Here is a 16,386-nt window from a genome sequence, read left to right as displayed (position 1 = left end):
TGCTGGGATTGAACTCCCAGCCTCATGGGCAAAGCTTTCAGACGGCTGCCTTACCACTCTGCGCCACAAGAGGCTTGTGGAATCGACTCATATGGTTAGTGATTAAGCATATTTCTATGTGACTTAACAGTTTTCCACTTGGGGGTCTGTTATTTGGAATCAAGAAAAAGAATATTGGGCTCTGTCACAGATGCATCAAGGGATAGAAAGGAAAGGCTGTGTAGAGTTGCTGTGTGTGCATGTATGTATAAGCCTGTGCCCAGGGCTGGCAGCAAGAGATAAAGCAGCCAGGCTGATAAGGTATACACCTAAAGCAGTGACCAAAGGCAAACTCTATGTTGGGGATTGAACATAAAACTGCCAATATTATAAGGCTCCTATATAAATCTATGATGTGGCCTCATACTGGGTACAGTTCTGGTCACTGTATCTAAAAAAGACATAAAAGAGCTGGAAAAAGTAAAGAAGAGGGCAACCAAGAGGATTATGGGGTTGGAGCACCTTCCCTATGAAGAAAGGCTGAAGAGACTTGGACTTTTCATTTTAGAAAAGAGATGACTAAAGGAAGGCATAATAGAGGATTAGCTATCCTTGCCTCATGGTGTCTGATAGTGACAATTTGATTTTGGCCATTGGGCCTGATTTTGCTACTGGACACACATCTGATGTTTTCTCCCTCTCTTTCTCTCTCTCCTTTATCAATATCTTCACCTTTACTTTATTGTAGAAAATTTTTGGGCACAGAGGGATGACATCATAATGAGGTTCTAACAGCAAATCCAACATAGTTGATCTTTTGTCTCATGTATGAACACTAGAACTTGACTTTGTAGCTTTCAGTTCGAACTCATAACATGCCAGAGAAGATTAAGATAATTAAAGCATTCATACAATGTGAAAGTTGTCTTTCAAGAACAGTAGGCTGCCCTGCAATGTATGGTATCACACTGAAGATGTTTAATACACATTGCCAATATAAAGAACAGGGATAGTATTGATCATAGAACATATTTTTAGGAAGGTCAACTGAAGAACTGGTTCACTAAAACTATGGCAGGCTACAAGTGAACTGACAGATAATATACAAAACATAGACTCAGTACAAGAAAGAAAAATGACCTCAGAAAGATATTTTTAAAAATTATTTCCAGATTTATGGTTCAGGTAGTCAGAACAATGCTGGAGCATGTATGCTGAAAGCTCTATAAATCTTCATCGCTGTGGGTGACGGCACTTTTGGGTGATGGTCAAACTTGAACAGCATTGAAACTTTTGTGCTTCAACCTCCCATTTGTTACAGGGCAATTGTATTGCAGACATTGTGGATCACCCTATTTACCCCAATATCAAACATTTATAGGGGAAGACCACTGAAAAGGCCCCTTTCTGTTGAAGTATTGTAATTTTTTTAAGGAGACTGAATAATAAAAGAGGGAGTGGAGCAAGTCAATTCATGATCTTTCAAGCCAAATACAACCCACAAATCATGTAGAGTGCCATAGATTTCTTGATTTTTCTTCCTGACTAGAACTCCAAAATGTAGACTGAATTTCCTTTGTATATTAAATGCAAAAAGGAGAACTACATGGAAGGAAGTAATATCTGATGTTAGTAACTTAAAATACTCCACTTGTATTGAATATTTGAAGACTTTATCAAGTAAAATAACACAGCCACTTAAACTCAATCTATCAAAGAGTCAATGCTGATTGAAATGATTCACTAGGAAGTCCCTGGCTTAAATCTCCACTCTTTCATCAAAATTCACTGGGTGACCCTAGGCCACTGAGGTAGATGGGCAAATATCCTGGCCTTGTCTGTCAATTTCTAAATCAATTTAAGCCTCTTTGCGGTGTGCAGTATGTGGTGCAGCTAACAGCCAATCAGAACCCATGGAATCAGGTAAGGGAGGAAGTGAGGGGGAAAAGCAATAAAAGCTAATTTGAATAAGAGACTCTTAAAGATCCTAGAGTCTAATTTGAATAAGAGTTAGACTCTAGGATCCTTTATTAGGCAACTGGTGTCTCAGAACCTGGTTTTCAGGAAAGGCACACACATTTTTGTGAGTACATTAAAGTATATTACACCTGTCTCTGAGCTTAACTTCTGGGGAAAGTGGGGTTAAAAATGGGAATTTCTATAAGGAACTCACACTGTGACTTGCCACATTTAGGAAAAGGCCAAAGATACATCTCAAAAGTTGACCAATACAGTTCTCTGAATCCAGGACATAGCAACTAGAACTGAATGAACCAAGGAATTACTCAATGCTATATTTGTAAATGGTGTATGATTCTTTGCTTAACATCCATTTTCTTCTATCTAAGAAAGGCAATAAAAGTTACCTTCTTCTGTTTTCTTGATGATGTCTCATTTGAAATATCTGCATTTGGTAGTCTCGAAGTCAGTCTGTCAGGTAGAGGTACAGGTAAAAATCATGCATGTCCAGCTTCATATTTTGCTATTTTTTATTCAAACATCATTCAAAAACATGGCCATAATCTCTCTCTCTCTCTCTCTCTGCCTAACCTGCCTCAGAGGGTTTTTATGAGAATAACATGAAGGGAGACTGATGTAGGCTCTTTGGTCCTCCATTGGTGAGGTTTTAAATATAACATTAAAAAATAGGAAAGTATGGAGATCCATATTTTCCCCAAGACTGATATTCTCATAATAACATTCAAGGTTTTTGCTTTGAAAAATATTAGATTCAAAATCTATTCCAAAGAACCTGGTTTTCTTTGCCATCTTGTCTATTTAACACTTAAATATGTAAAACATAGCATATTTGCTAGTAACGAACATGGTGCACTCAAGAGCTTTCTATTTTGTTTCCTTCACTTTGAAGAAGATAAAACACTTTATCTATTTGAAGACCCCAGGGGGGAAAACTGATTAAGTGAATCAAACTATGTTTCATCATGTGGTTTTCGCAGCTATAGCAACTAAGGCTACTGAAGAACATCTAAAAGTAGAAGCAAACAGAAAAAGAGGACCACACCGGCATAAAAAAAAAAGTAGTGTATATATGTATACATTTATATGTATGACTAGAATCTAGGATGACTGATTGACATCTAAATAAGAGCTAAATTATTTCTTCAGTTATTTCAATGACATACCTCTCAGACTTCTTCGACATATTTAGATTAGACATTTATGTCTTTACAGAGTCTAACATTCCTATTTTAAGTAGTCATCTTCATAATTTGTCCAGTAACTTTGAATACTAATGATAGTTTATCTTGTCATCAGGGTAGGATACTGCGGTTGGAATCTTCTGGGAAGTTTCTTCAGCTAATGCAGGAAGGGGTTCAAGCCATAGCCCACACCATTCCTTAAGGTTTCTCAGTCCTCAGCAGTGCCTTTTTCGGATGGTGAGAAAGCTGTAGGAAATGGAGATATCAGAAACAATCATTTCCATAAGCATAGTTGCACGCGTGGGTCTTAGGATCAAACCTACAAAAGATGAAGAACAAAACTCACTCTTTCCATAACTGTTTGATCTTCAGCTGAGATCGGCTCACTAAATCCTATGTTCAGATGCCATCTGTATATGAACTGAGAATAACAGGCTATGATACAGAGTTTTCTTGGTGGTAGCCTCTGCCCTATGAAATCCTTTACTAGATGAGGTAATGAAGTAAATGTCACTTCTAAGTAATTGTGGAGGATGTAAGAACTATGTAGAATGGCATTTGGATGACAGAGTTTTAGCAAAATTGAATACTGCTGAGTATTTTGTGGTAATTTCATGCTTTACTGCTTTCTAGTTTAACTGGTTTTAATTCAGGAATCTGTGGAAACAAAGGCAAAGGAACCACCCAACATTCTTTTTCTCCCAGCTGTCCTTTTTGACCCCCCAGGAATCATATTCCAAGTGCTGCAGATTGGAACATGTATGTCCTAATAGATATTCAAGTTAGAAGGATTTCATCTTCTTCATCTCTATGCTGAGACCTGAGCAGAAGAGAAAGTTGAAGGAAATGTCACTACATTCCTCTCAACACCCCCCCCCCCCAAATTGGACTGTTGGGTCAAAGGGGATGCAAGAAAGATCCAACCATTAGTGCATGGGTGGCCAAACTGTGGCTCTCCAGATGTCCAACAGGGGCTCATGGTAATTGTAGTCCATGGAAATCTGGAGCGCCACAGTTTGGTCATCCCTGAATTAGAGACTTCTGCTGACAGACTGCTGAATGCAATCAAATTTATATTCCCACCCTGTTTGTGTAGCCAACTTGATTGCAAGAGAAAATATGCTGAATTAAGGAATGTTGCATGCATATTTCTCAGATCAGTAGGTCTTCTATCCAGTGACAATATTTGGTACATGCTTATCTTCAGTGCCTATAGAGAATTGCACTCACATGGTGATGACGAACACAGTGGCGATTGACCATGACTGTTCAGTTACAACCTTGACTGAAGAAAGACTTGAATCATGGCCAAGCAAAAAACTGTGTTTCGGATATTGTCCCCAGTAAATTCCAGGAGATTTGGGGAGGGTGCTGGTAGAGGACAGAGTTTTATGAGAATGTGATGCCACTATTGGTTGATGCTCTAGCTAGTCCTCCAAGTCTCTATAGACTTTATCATAGAGACTAGAGGGATTTTTTTAGAACATCAGTGCTCCTAAAAATTCTCCTACTGTTTGATTCTTGGGATGGGAAATGGGAAATTGGACTGAGGGGGTATTGAATTTAACATTTAATTTAACATTTAAGAACTAAATTAGGACTTAACTATCATTATGCCCCTCAGAAGGCAGTTCCTTGAGCAGAAGAGAAGAGGAGAGGGATTGACTTTTGCTGATATCTGGCCTCCACAGCAGACTGTTCTGGGGAGGTCCACAGCCTTATCAGCAACCTGAGAGGACATGGAAAACTGGAACAAGAGGAGGGAAGTTGGGAAATTCCTTCCCACAAGTGCTCCTGTGAGCATTGCAAATGCAGGGAACAGGGTTAACCCTTCTTCATATCAAAAGTCATCTTCGCTACATAAGTAGTATTTTATGTTATAGACTCTGTCTATTTTATCTTAGGGAGTTTTATATCATTTTATTGTGTTACTATGATTATTTCATAATGCAGTACTTAATGGCTATTTCTTTGTCTACATTTTAACTTAATATGTGTTATTTCTCATAAATATTTGATTAAAATAACGATTAGGATAGCAATTGAGCAAAACAGATATCCATACAAATAAATACAGTGCCATAAAAATAAATTTATTCATGAAACGGATGGGTTAGATGCATTATCTATGGCATTATGAATATATGTATCAGTCTGCTGCTTTTCTTTAAAAAAAAATTTTTTTGGTTGAGATTATCTTGGTAGATGTCTCTTTGATTATTTCTTCCAAAATTCAATGCCTGGATGCCTTGCTCTCTATGGTGTGTTTGTCTTTTTAGAACATATTACTTCTTTGATAATTTGGTAGCTTGAGCCATAGCAGAGATATCTTGATGATTTTCTTTTTCTTCATAGCAGCATCTAATTCATAAAACATGGGTGGTATTAAATAATAGGGTGATTCCTTTTTTTTTAAAGACCATTTTATATTAGATCACAGAGCAAAGGGGATGGGTTGCTGCTATCAAGTATGCATTTTATTCACCTTTTACTTCCCCTCCATCTTGGTGACCAAGACAAATTCCACTCTCCAATCAAATTGTGTGCGGGGGTCATAAAATGAGTTCTGGTTTGGTTTATGTCCTATATATCAAAGATGGCCAACAGAAAAAAAAAAAGATCAGGATCAAATATAATCCCACATAATAGCACCCTAAGGGAAGAAACAAATTTCTCCCCTTTCCTTAGACCATTATTCGGAACTTCTCAGAAAATATATGGAATATTTGCACAAAGAACCTGGCTGCCTTAGATCTCAGACCTCACAAATAGCTTGAACTTGTACTTTCTACAAAGAATTTAACTGGATTCATTGGAATTTTCTTCCACAAATTCCACTTCAGGGTAATACCCGCAACCCAACATCTCTTCTCCTCACTAGAGACTTCCCTTTATGCTCATTGTTTGGAAATAGTCCTAGGGTTTTGAAATTCTTTTCTTCATTTCTTTGGCCAATCAGAGGGCATGACTAATTATCTTGGCTTTTCTATGCATTCTAAACCAAGAGGCAAAATAATGTTTTGCTTTAGAACCAAAATATCCAGTTCTATGGAATCAAAATCTGTTCCCCTGGAGAGCTTTTCCTGTCCAGGATTACCTCTGTCAGGACTGGCAGAGGACTTGGTTTTGGAACACAACTGTGTATTTCTTCTCCTTTCCATGCTTTGGAATTACAGCCTGCTCTTCCTGTGATATCTCTTGAAAATTATTGGATATCAAGAGAGCGATACCCCCTTATTACCTTGGGATTTTGACCTGTGCCCAGAATCTGCATGAATAGGTAGGGAGGTAGGTAGGTAGGTAGGTAGGTAGGTAGGTAGCTGTTCAGTCTTAATTTACTTTGATGGATGTAGGAGGGCATAACTCCTTGGGTTACTCTTGATTTGGGAGGGAAGGCAGCATGATATAGCTCCATCTCATCAGATCTTGGAAGCCGGGCAGAGGGATACCTCCACGGAAGACTCTGCAGAAGAAGGCAATGGCAAACCACCTCTGCTTCTCCCTTTCCAGGATCTCCATAAATCAGATGCAACTAGACAACACTTTACATACACAGGGTTGATAAGCACATAAGAAGAACCTTGCTGTATCAGACCAGTGATCCATCTGCTCTACCATCCTATTTCATATGGTGAGGAAACCATTTTTGGGATGGGCCAAAACAGCAGAGCATAGTGGGCAAAGCCTTTCCCAGTGCAGACTCCTAGTGCTGGTATTCAGAAGTTTTGCTGCCTTTGGCTAGGGAGGTTTCCTTAAGACACCATGGCTAGTATCCCGTGATTGACATATACTAAAGGAATGTCTAATTCCCTCTTAAAGCCATCTATGCTCATGGCCATCACTATATCCATTGACATTGAACTCTGCAATTTAATTATGCACATTCCTGGTCACAACTATATCCCATGCAGTTGTTTTCCGTGGGACTTAGTTGTAATTCTTTTGATGGATAATCCTATATACTATTTTTAGAGTAGCTCAATCATGCAACAGGCTGCCTAGAGAATTTTTTTTTTCATGGAAGGTTTCCAAGAAAAGGTTAGACAGAAAGATTAGGAGGTTGTACTAGAGATTCCTTTGGATGCATTCCAACTTTGTAATTGTATCACTGGAAGTTAATTGATTTATAATGATTAAAGACATGTATATTGTCAAATATATTAATGCAGATCAAGGTGACTTAGAACTGATGGCCACCTTAAATATGCTTGATCAGCAAGAGAAGTGTGGCTTATCTGCATAATTGATATACTTTGCATGCTATTTTCCTGTGTTTTGTGGCTGTCACCATAATAAGTCATCCACTTTTGACTTTGTGCTTTATAGTACTTTACTTTCTGGATAGAATTCCTGTTGTGCTAATAAAATGGATCCCTTCAATGAGAGAAATTATGGTGATGAACATCCTGCACTCTACATTTGTTCTTACTTTATTCTGATTCCTGACCCACACTACATCGAACACTGTTCCAACCCACCTCCCCCCATTCTTTTATCCGTTCTTTTGTTTTCAGGATCTGGACTCTATACCTGCTTTGCACTCTGCTATTCTTCTTTGTCTGTTGTCAGCTGGGTCAGAATCTCACTCAAGACTGTTGGGTTGGATCCAGTAGTGAAACCATCCACCAACAGGAGGAACCTTCTGTTGGTGGGACATGCATCTTCTTATTAATCAAGGTTCCTTGCACCAATAAGAGATTCCTGACTCCAGTAGCAGAACAGAATCCTTGCAACCAACCCACTTATTAATTACAACCCCCCCTCCAAGATAATGGCTTTCAACAGTTATGGTGTCACTGTTATGTTGTTGGGACATAACATAGCACTGAATATTGTTCTATTGATAACTCTGTATTCAGATTTACTGGCAGTTCTTAACATTGTCATCTGTATTAATGAAACAAATTGCAGGTGAGCAGTAAACTCATTCCTTCTTCCCTCAAAAAAAGTTTGAAGCACTTTTAAAAATGTATTTATTTTATGTATTTAATTTTTATACCGCCCATCACTGTGGCATTTCAGGGTAGTGTACACGGAACACTAGAACAGATACATTGAGGCATTTGTAACAGTATGAACAGGGAGCATAATGAACATGAACAAACAACGTCAATCAAAACCAGGCTTTTGGTTGAGGTTAAGGACAAGGGCTTCCCTCAACCTGGTCTTCTGCCAAGCAACTTCTAATACCCCAAACACCCTAACCTGAAGCTACTGCTCAGATGTTGTCATCCCCCCTTTTGATCTGATCTACTGCAAGTACCCAGAGTGTAATCCTAAGTATAGTTATATCCTTCTAGGCATATTGATCAAATTAAAAAGGTTGACTCTGATGACTACTGTTCATCCTCAATTTCTTCCAACCTCCTGCCTCCTTTTCCCCAAAACATCAACTAGGTATAGAATTAAATTGCCACAATAATAAGAGTTCGTTATATAGACCACTTTTTACTACCCAAAGTAGTCTCAAAATGGTTTACAATGGTCACCCAGCTGGTTTCATGTGTAGTAGTGGAGAATCAAACCCAGTTTTTTTCAGTTTAGAGTCTGCTGCTCCTAACCACTATTCCATGCTGGCATTCAGTGTTGGTTCAGTTGTATCTTAATTCACATTGGTTCAGATGCATTTTAATTCATACTCAAATGGCAGGAGAGACCACTTAGTGGCTATCGCGTTTGTGCAATCTGACATTCGGCCACCCTACCCTGGCAAGTGGACTGGGGTGGGCTGGCTTGGGGTACATTGACTGACGGGTGGATCAGTCTATGCCAGGATCCAGTTGTCCCATGCTGTGCCAAGGCTGTAACAAATGAAGTTGTGGCCATTTTACTCCAAATAGATGAGAGTGATGGTGTTTACTGGGGGGTTGCTGTAGAAGTATCCTTTCCCTCCACTGCCTTCTCCCCTCCCTTGGGTGCTAGGACCTCAACTACATTTCCCAGTTGGGCTTGTGGATGAACATCACACCAGCACCAGGCATAACTTTCAATTCCTGTGGCAAGACTTCATCATACCACAGCTGTTGCCTGTTAAATGCGGGTAGGGATGAAAAAGAGGCAGCAGCTGCGGCAGTATTATGGAAGGGAGGATGCTACCGGGAGATAAATTTGGATATATAAAGATAAATCCCAGCTAATATTTGGAATGGGCTCAAAGGAGGCTAATCTATCCATTCATCATCCGACCACCACATTCCAAAGAACCTGCCTTCACCGGAAATCAGTATTTAGCTATCTGGTTCATAGTTTTAAAAAGCCACATTAGAACGTCTACAAAATTCTTATTAGGAGAATAAGGCGTTGTAAAAAACGTCTTCACCATCTACCAGAAAGTATTTGCTTAAATAACACATGATAGATGGCTGTTTATCTGTTTTCCTCCACCCTTGTTTGAGTCACAAAATGAACTGAAATTGTAGCACTTCCAGGCATACAAAAATAGCACCCTGGAATAGTTGAAGCAATTAGCGTTATTGTCATGGGCAGCTGAAAGACGCCGTTGTGAATATTGCATAGGTGCTCATAAATAACAATCTTAAATTAATGATAGTTTGTTTCTTTATATAAGCATTTGGGTTGCTGTTCCATCTTCTCTATGATAAATCATGCATGTTTTTTTTTTTTGCTGTGGTGCGTAGGGCAGGCTGAAAGAGCATTTGCCCAGATACTGGATGAGCAGTTGATGTTTCTGGGTGTGAAAATAACATAAACAAGAGGGAGGGAAAAATCTGGTAAGCAAGCTGTTCACCTTTATGCTTATAGAGAGAAACCAGTATAAAGGAAACATTGTTATTATTGGAGCCGTGTTTAGTTATTCACGCAGGAGGTTATGCCATTAGCAAAAAACACGGATATTGCCAACCGCGGCTATATCATTCTGTGGCTGAAGCTATTAAAAGGATATGTTCTGCTAAAATGAAAATTAGAATATGTACAATATCCTCTAAAGTCTGCAGCCAGGGTGCCGTTTGGTATAACTACACCAATAGAAGAGCTATGAATAAACCAACATACCTGGATGCCAACTACAGAAGATGTAACTGGGCTCTTCCTAAGGGCATTGTCCACAGGTACTCCATCTATGGTCAGCGTGGTTGGGTTGTGCCAAGGCCGACAGCCTCACAGAAGGCCCATGCAGGCCAAAGAGACTAAATCAGTCTTCTATTTCAGTGGTAGGAGTTCTCAAAAGCTATCAAAATCAGGGTAGATTCCTGTACACAGCTTGTTCCTTAATTTATACATTTGGGGTTCATAGAATCGTTCACACAGAAAAGACAGCATGTGATTCATGCATCAAAGGATCCTGACTGAAAGCAATGTGATTTAGCCATGATAAACAGCCAACAGTCACATATGACTCCCCCTCACTGGCAAGTCTTCAAGCAAAGGTTGGATACACACTTTTCTTGGATGCTTAAGGATGCTTGGGGCTGATCCTGCATTGAGCAGGGGGTTGGACTAGATGGCCTGTATGGCCCCTTCCAACTCTATGATTCTATGATCAACGAAGTAGGCAAGTGTATGGATGACACCATATGAAAATTCAACCAGACTGCGAAGAGCTCAAAACGGGATGTGTTCAAAATGGAAGAATGAGCTTGAACCAAAGACTAAAGTAAACAAGAGAACTCATCCAATGCCACAATCAAAACTGATGAAAATATACTTAGATGGCAAGTGGGATAAGGAAAGACAGCTCCATCCCTCACATAATGCACATTAACTTGAATGTGTATGGAGTCTATTATTACTATTTATTTGATTTGTATACCGCCCTTCTGGCAAGCCGGCTCAGGGTGGTGAATCACGTAATACAATTTTAAAAACGATAACCTTGTAACATTAATGAAAATATTAAACCAGTTAAAACCACATTTCATAAATTGGCAGCAACATCAAGGAATATTAGTATCATCTCTGTTCAGTGATGTTTCTGTAGGGGGAGGAGCATAGGAGGGGCCATTGATAGAATATGAACACCGGTTCCAACCAAACACTTGGTGGAAGAGTTCCATTTTGCAGGGCCTACAGATCTGTGCCAGCTCCCTTAGAGCTCTGATCTCCTCCAGGAGCTCATTTCACCAAGTAGGGGCCAGGAGTGAAAATTTCCTGGCCTTGGTTGAGGTCCAACACACTTCCCTTAGGGCCAGGGGCTGCCAACCAGTTGTTGTTTACAGAGTGCAGTGTTCTTCGACACAACTGTATACACATGCAGTAGAGAATGCCAAAGAAGCAAAATTAGATTTCCAAGCGTCCCAAGAAATCATAACATTTATACGGGTGCAAACTTTGAGCAGACATTCAGCTGTGCAGAAATAGATTCCTCCTTCTACCCAATTTATACTCACTGTGGCTGCGCGGTGGGTATACCTGTTGTTTCAGAACTCTGGAAGATCAATAAGCTCACAGAAGGAAGATATTGTCACATTCAAGGGCTGTTTTATTAAAAGCAACCAAATACAATTACATAGGCAGCATTTTATGCCCCCTTCTGTTGCTACTAGCAACTAGCCTCAACCTTATTCTGGCCTACAGTGATGTGCCCAGAACCTGCTTCCAACCATCTTTTATACTAGCCTGCTGAGTTAGTATTAGCTTGCTAGAGGGAAGTTAGTGTGAGCTGTGCTTCCCAGGCCTAACAATCAGCAACACCTGGTGCTTTTACTCCTCTCCTCAGGAGCCTGTGAATAACAGAGAGTAGTTCTACTTTCAGCTGTAAGTAGCAGGCTTAAGTCACCTAAGGCAATTAGTTGATACAATACATTCACAGGGCCAGTACAGGGCAGCAACATTCCTTAGGCCAGGAGTAGTCAAACTGAGGCCCTCCAGATGTCCATGGACTACAATTCCCATGAGCCCCTGCCAGCCCCTGCTGGCAGGGGCTCATGGGAATTGTAGTCCATGGACATCTGGAGGGCCTCAGTTTGACTACCCCTTCCTTAGGCCTTGGTCTTCTTGTGTATTTGCACTACAGGTCACAGGGCAACCAACCAGAATACTTGTTTTATAAACACTTCCTGTGTGTTCCTGTTATTCACTAGTCTAAATGGATGAAACCAGTGGATAGTTGCTTAATTTTCTACTTCTTCCGCAGTTTGTGGCTGAAGAAGAGAGTGGCCTTGCCATCCTTACCATCTGCCCTCATCATCTGAGGCCTGCCACCAGAGTGCTTGTGTAACTGGGGAAACAGTGACAGGTTTGAATTCATTGCGCTCTAATATTTACTGGTTCAGCTCACATCCTGCTCATGAGGAAGGAGCCAGTTTTTCATTAAGCATTTTGGCTGCTCGTGACCTCTTCAAGCATGTCCGTCAAGTTGCTTTTTGCATATTCTAATAGTCTGTGACAGCTTGATGGGAGTCCTGAGCTCTCCTCTCTGCCACAGATAAATTGTTTGCAGTCAGTTGCAAAGAAAAGCAGTGAATATATTAATCAAACGGGGACTAGACATAAACAAGTGGACCCACAATGACTTGGAGGGGTGAAAATCTTTTCTCCCCTCTCTCTCCCTCCCTTAGTTTTCTCTCTCCCTTCCTTCACCTGGAAGTACCTGCCTTGTTTCTCCTGTCTTTCTCTGCTACCCACTTGCCCACCTACTTTTTAAAATTTCTTCCTCTGGTAGCATTTGCCTCTCTCACCCACCTTCAGCTTACCTTTTGTAACTTTACTTTTTAAGTTTGACAGTTTTGCACTGGAGACTTACCTCTTAATGTCTCTGTGTCCCTGTGGTGTCTGCCCAAGAAACCAGCTAAAGTTGCAGTTAGTTCTAGCAAGCAGTTCTAGATGCCGATGAGTGCATATGCACAAAAAGATCCTTTATGCACTGGAGGTTTTGTACCCGGCTGCAGGCTGGAGTTTTAGTCATTGCAGGTTGCCCCATCTCTTTCTGAACCCACATGGGAGAGCATTTGGCCCAGTGTGCCTCATCCATCCCCGATTTGTGCATCTGCATGGGAGCAGGGACAGTGAATTTCCCAGTGTGTAAACGGTCAAAGTTGGCAATGCAATCAGAAATCAGAACAAAAGGAGCTGATTGATGGTACCCTGATTTTTACTACTGGAAGGAGTACCTAAAAAGTGGCTTACAAACACTTTCCCCTTTCTCTCCTCACGTTGTGAGTTAGGTGGGGCTGAGAGAGTTCTATCAGACTCATCTGCAAGAACAACCCTATGAGATCTGTGACTGGCCCAAAGACACCCAACTGGCTGCATATGAAGGGTTGAGGTCCACCTATCTATTACCATTACAACAGGACTCTTGAAGCCCCACCTCAAAACATCAAGGAACATTTCTAACCTAGGGGGCACCAACCTCCAGGTGTGGCTTGGAGACCTCCTGGAACTGAGGTTCATCTGCAAACTATAGAGTTCAGCTTCCAAGGGAGAAATGGCTGTTTTGAAGGGTGAATTTTGCTATGACAGCTCATCTTCAGAAAAAGAGATCAGCCCTCCTGGGTTAAAGGGCTGTTTGGGTGGGGTGACTGTGGCCTTGTGCCCCACAGAGATCCAGACATGCCAGCCTTCAAGGAGGACCCGGGGATCCCCCAGAAGGATAGCTATTTATCAGACTGCACCGATGAGTTCCCCTGGAGAAAAGGGCAGCTTGGGAGGGGGGACTGTAGCTTTTTGCCCCACAACCACAGAGGTCCAGGGATGCTAGCCTCCAGGGCTGCTTGGGAGGGGCTTCCCCCCACCCCACTCCACTTCAGTTCTACATCAGGGCAACTCACTGGGGCCAACTCTCCTTCTTTCCACCCACTCTATCCCACCCCACCCCACTTCTATGCCAGGGTAACTTACTGGGGCAGGCTGTCCTACTCCCTTCCCCAACTTCTACGCCAGGACAACTCATTGGGGCATGCTGTTCTTCTCCCCCCCCCTCCTTCTAGGGTGAGCTACTCACCGGGGCTGGCTCTTCTTCTGCTGTTGCTGCTGCTTCTCCTCTCCCTCCCTCCACACCAGAGCTACTCACTGGGGCCAGATATTCTTTTGCTGCTGCTGCTGCTGCTGCTTCTCCTCTCCCCCTACACTGCTGCTGCTGCTTCTCCCTCTCCCCCACTGAGCTACTCAGTGGGACTGGCTCCATTTCCACCCAGCATGTTCTGAGGGCAGTAGGAAGTTGAGCGTGGAGATATGAGTCCTTATCAGCTCTTCCCGGCCAAGGCCTCCCTCCCAATAGAGGCTCAACTACAGGGGAGGGCTATTACTGGCCACGGGCCAATCAGGTCGTGAGTTTCCCATTGTTTCTCTAAATATATGGTTTACTGATGTGCTCAAGATAAATTTCACCAAGAGCCAGCTATGATGGGAGTGGCAGCATATAAATATGATAGATAAATAAATGAATGTGATATGATCAAGAGCCCATACGATGTGTAATCAAGGGAGTTAGAACAAGGTACGCTTGCCTGGTCAGCATGCTTGCAATGATGTTCTCAGCATGCCTAATTCTAATCTACTTTATTAATGGTTGTCTATGAACATCTTGCAATTAGAAAAGAATCCAGCTGGAGAGCTCTATGGAAGCCCCATTTTAAGCAATGAATACATTTTACTGTTCAGGATAATATTTAGTTGGCTTACTAATCATTGGAGTTTACATGCTGTTATGCACAATAAATGTTTAATTTAACCCAGATGTGGAACACATATTGCATTGATAGTGTGTGCGTGTGTGCGTGTGTGCGTGTGTGCACTTCTTCTTTTGGACAATTCATATATATATCTATTTATAGATTTTGAAATGGTTCTTTTACTGGCAATTTAAGAATATTTATTAAATGACTTGTTAACTTTCATTTTGATTGATATTATTTGAGCTGAGAGGCAGTGAGCTAGGTACATTCTGTCAATATTTTCACATTTATCTCACCCAGGATAAGGTTAGTGAACAGGTGCAGAAATATTTGCTACCTAGCTGCTCCGGACCGCCTTACGAAATGACAATCTGCTTCCTTTCCTTACTTTCTGTTGGATTCGTTCATTCGTTCATTCATTCGTTCGTTCAATCGTTCCTTCTTTCCAAACCTGATTGCCTAAGTATTCATTTTTAATATATGAAATCCGATTGACTGAAATCACCTGGAGAATTCATCTACAATGTGCACAATTATATCACTGAAGACGGAGAGCACCTAGCATCAGACACAGAGCCTTTAGCAGGTAATGAAGGGAGAAAGGGAAGCTACTGGATATTACAGTAGCACGAAAACACACCATAATGAGGAAAGATATTCCAGTGGAACTTTAACATGAGACACATTATACATGTTGGCCCTAAACAACTACCACTAAGGTCTTAACGTTGGCTTTCATGGCTAGTAGTTGAATGGGACACTTCTAAGCAGGCCTTCTCAGAAGTTGGGTCCTTGTCATTTAAAGTTACTTATTCCCAGGAAAGTGACTTTAAGTTTGCAATCAATGTCTCCTGCTCTGAAGACAGATGTATAGTTTAGTTTCTTACAACATCTCAATTCAGTAAGGAAATACATCACCATTAACAACAAGGTTTACCTCCATCATCATTTATAGAAACAAAATCACTACAACATGATCATCAGAACATGTTCACTCTGCATTCTCTGATCACAAGCTTCTCTTGTAACTCTTATCAGTTGGAAACATACTTTACCATGAAGAAATTGTGTATCTGTAAACAGCCCGTGGCGCCACGGGCGCCACGGACTGAATAAAAGAGTAAGGGGTAGTGGGGAGGAGTTAGGGCGGGACCGGTCCGGGATAAAAACTCGGAGGGGCCAATCAGGAGCCGCGAAGCTCCTGATATGGCGGAGCGGCCTCCAGCGTCGGCCGGCAGAAGGCTCCAGAGAGCCTCGGCTGGGGGGTGGTCCGGGAAGCCTTCTCTCGCCTGGCGGAGCGGCCTCGCAGCCCCTTCCCCGGGTCTCGGAGAGCATTTTAGAACTGTGCTGCCGCCTTAAAAACCTCTCCGAGACCCGGGGAAGCCGAGCCGCGCCTTCCCCGGGTCTCGGGGAGCATTTTAGAACTGCCGAGCCGCGCCTTCCCCGGGTCTCGGGGAGCATTTTAGAACTGTGCTGCCGCCTTAAAAACCTCTCCGAGACCCGGGGAAGCCGAGCCGCGCCTTCCCCGGGTCTCGGGGAGCATTTTAGAACTGTGCTGCCGCCTTAAAAACCTCTCCGAGACCCGGGGAAGCCGAGCCGCGCCTTCCCCGGGTCTCGGGGAGCATTTTAGAACTGTGCTGCCGCCTTAAAAACCTCTCCGAGACCCGGGG

The 16,386-nt window shown here is 41.9% G+C and overlaps 1 long non-coding RNA gene across 1 annotated transcript; it reads right to left on the bottom strand.

The window, feature by feature from the left end:
* Positions 1-976: 976 nt before the first annotated feature.
* LOC143842585 (uncharacterized) lies at positions 977-11,647 on the bottom strand. Its single transcript, XR_013233197.1, has 4 exons — positions 11,489-11,647; positions 3,123-3,386; positions 2,346-2,409; positions 977-1,581 (listed from the first exon to the last, which is right to left on the bottom strand). It is a non-coding gene; the product is annotated as an uncharacterized LOC143842585 (long non-coding RNA).
* Between the last annotated feature and the right edge of the window lie 4,739 nt (positions 11,648-16,386).

The sequence above is a fragment of the Paroedura picta genome, chromosome 8 (assembly GCF_049243985.1).
Source record: "Paroedura picta isolate Pp20150507F chromosome 8, Ppicta_v3.0, whole genome shotgun sequence".
Taxonomy (NCBI): Eukaryota; Metazoa; Chordata; class Lepidosauria; order Squamata; family Gekkonidae; genus Paroedura; species Paroedura picta.
The sequence above is the reverse complement of the archived record's forward strand: the minus strand, read 5'-3'. Positions and strand labels throughout refer to the sequence as shown.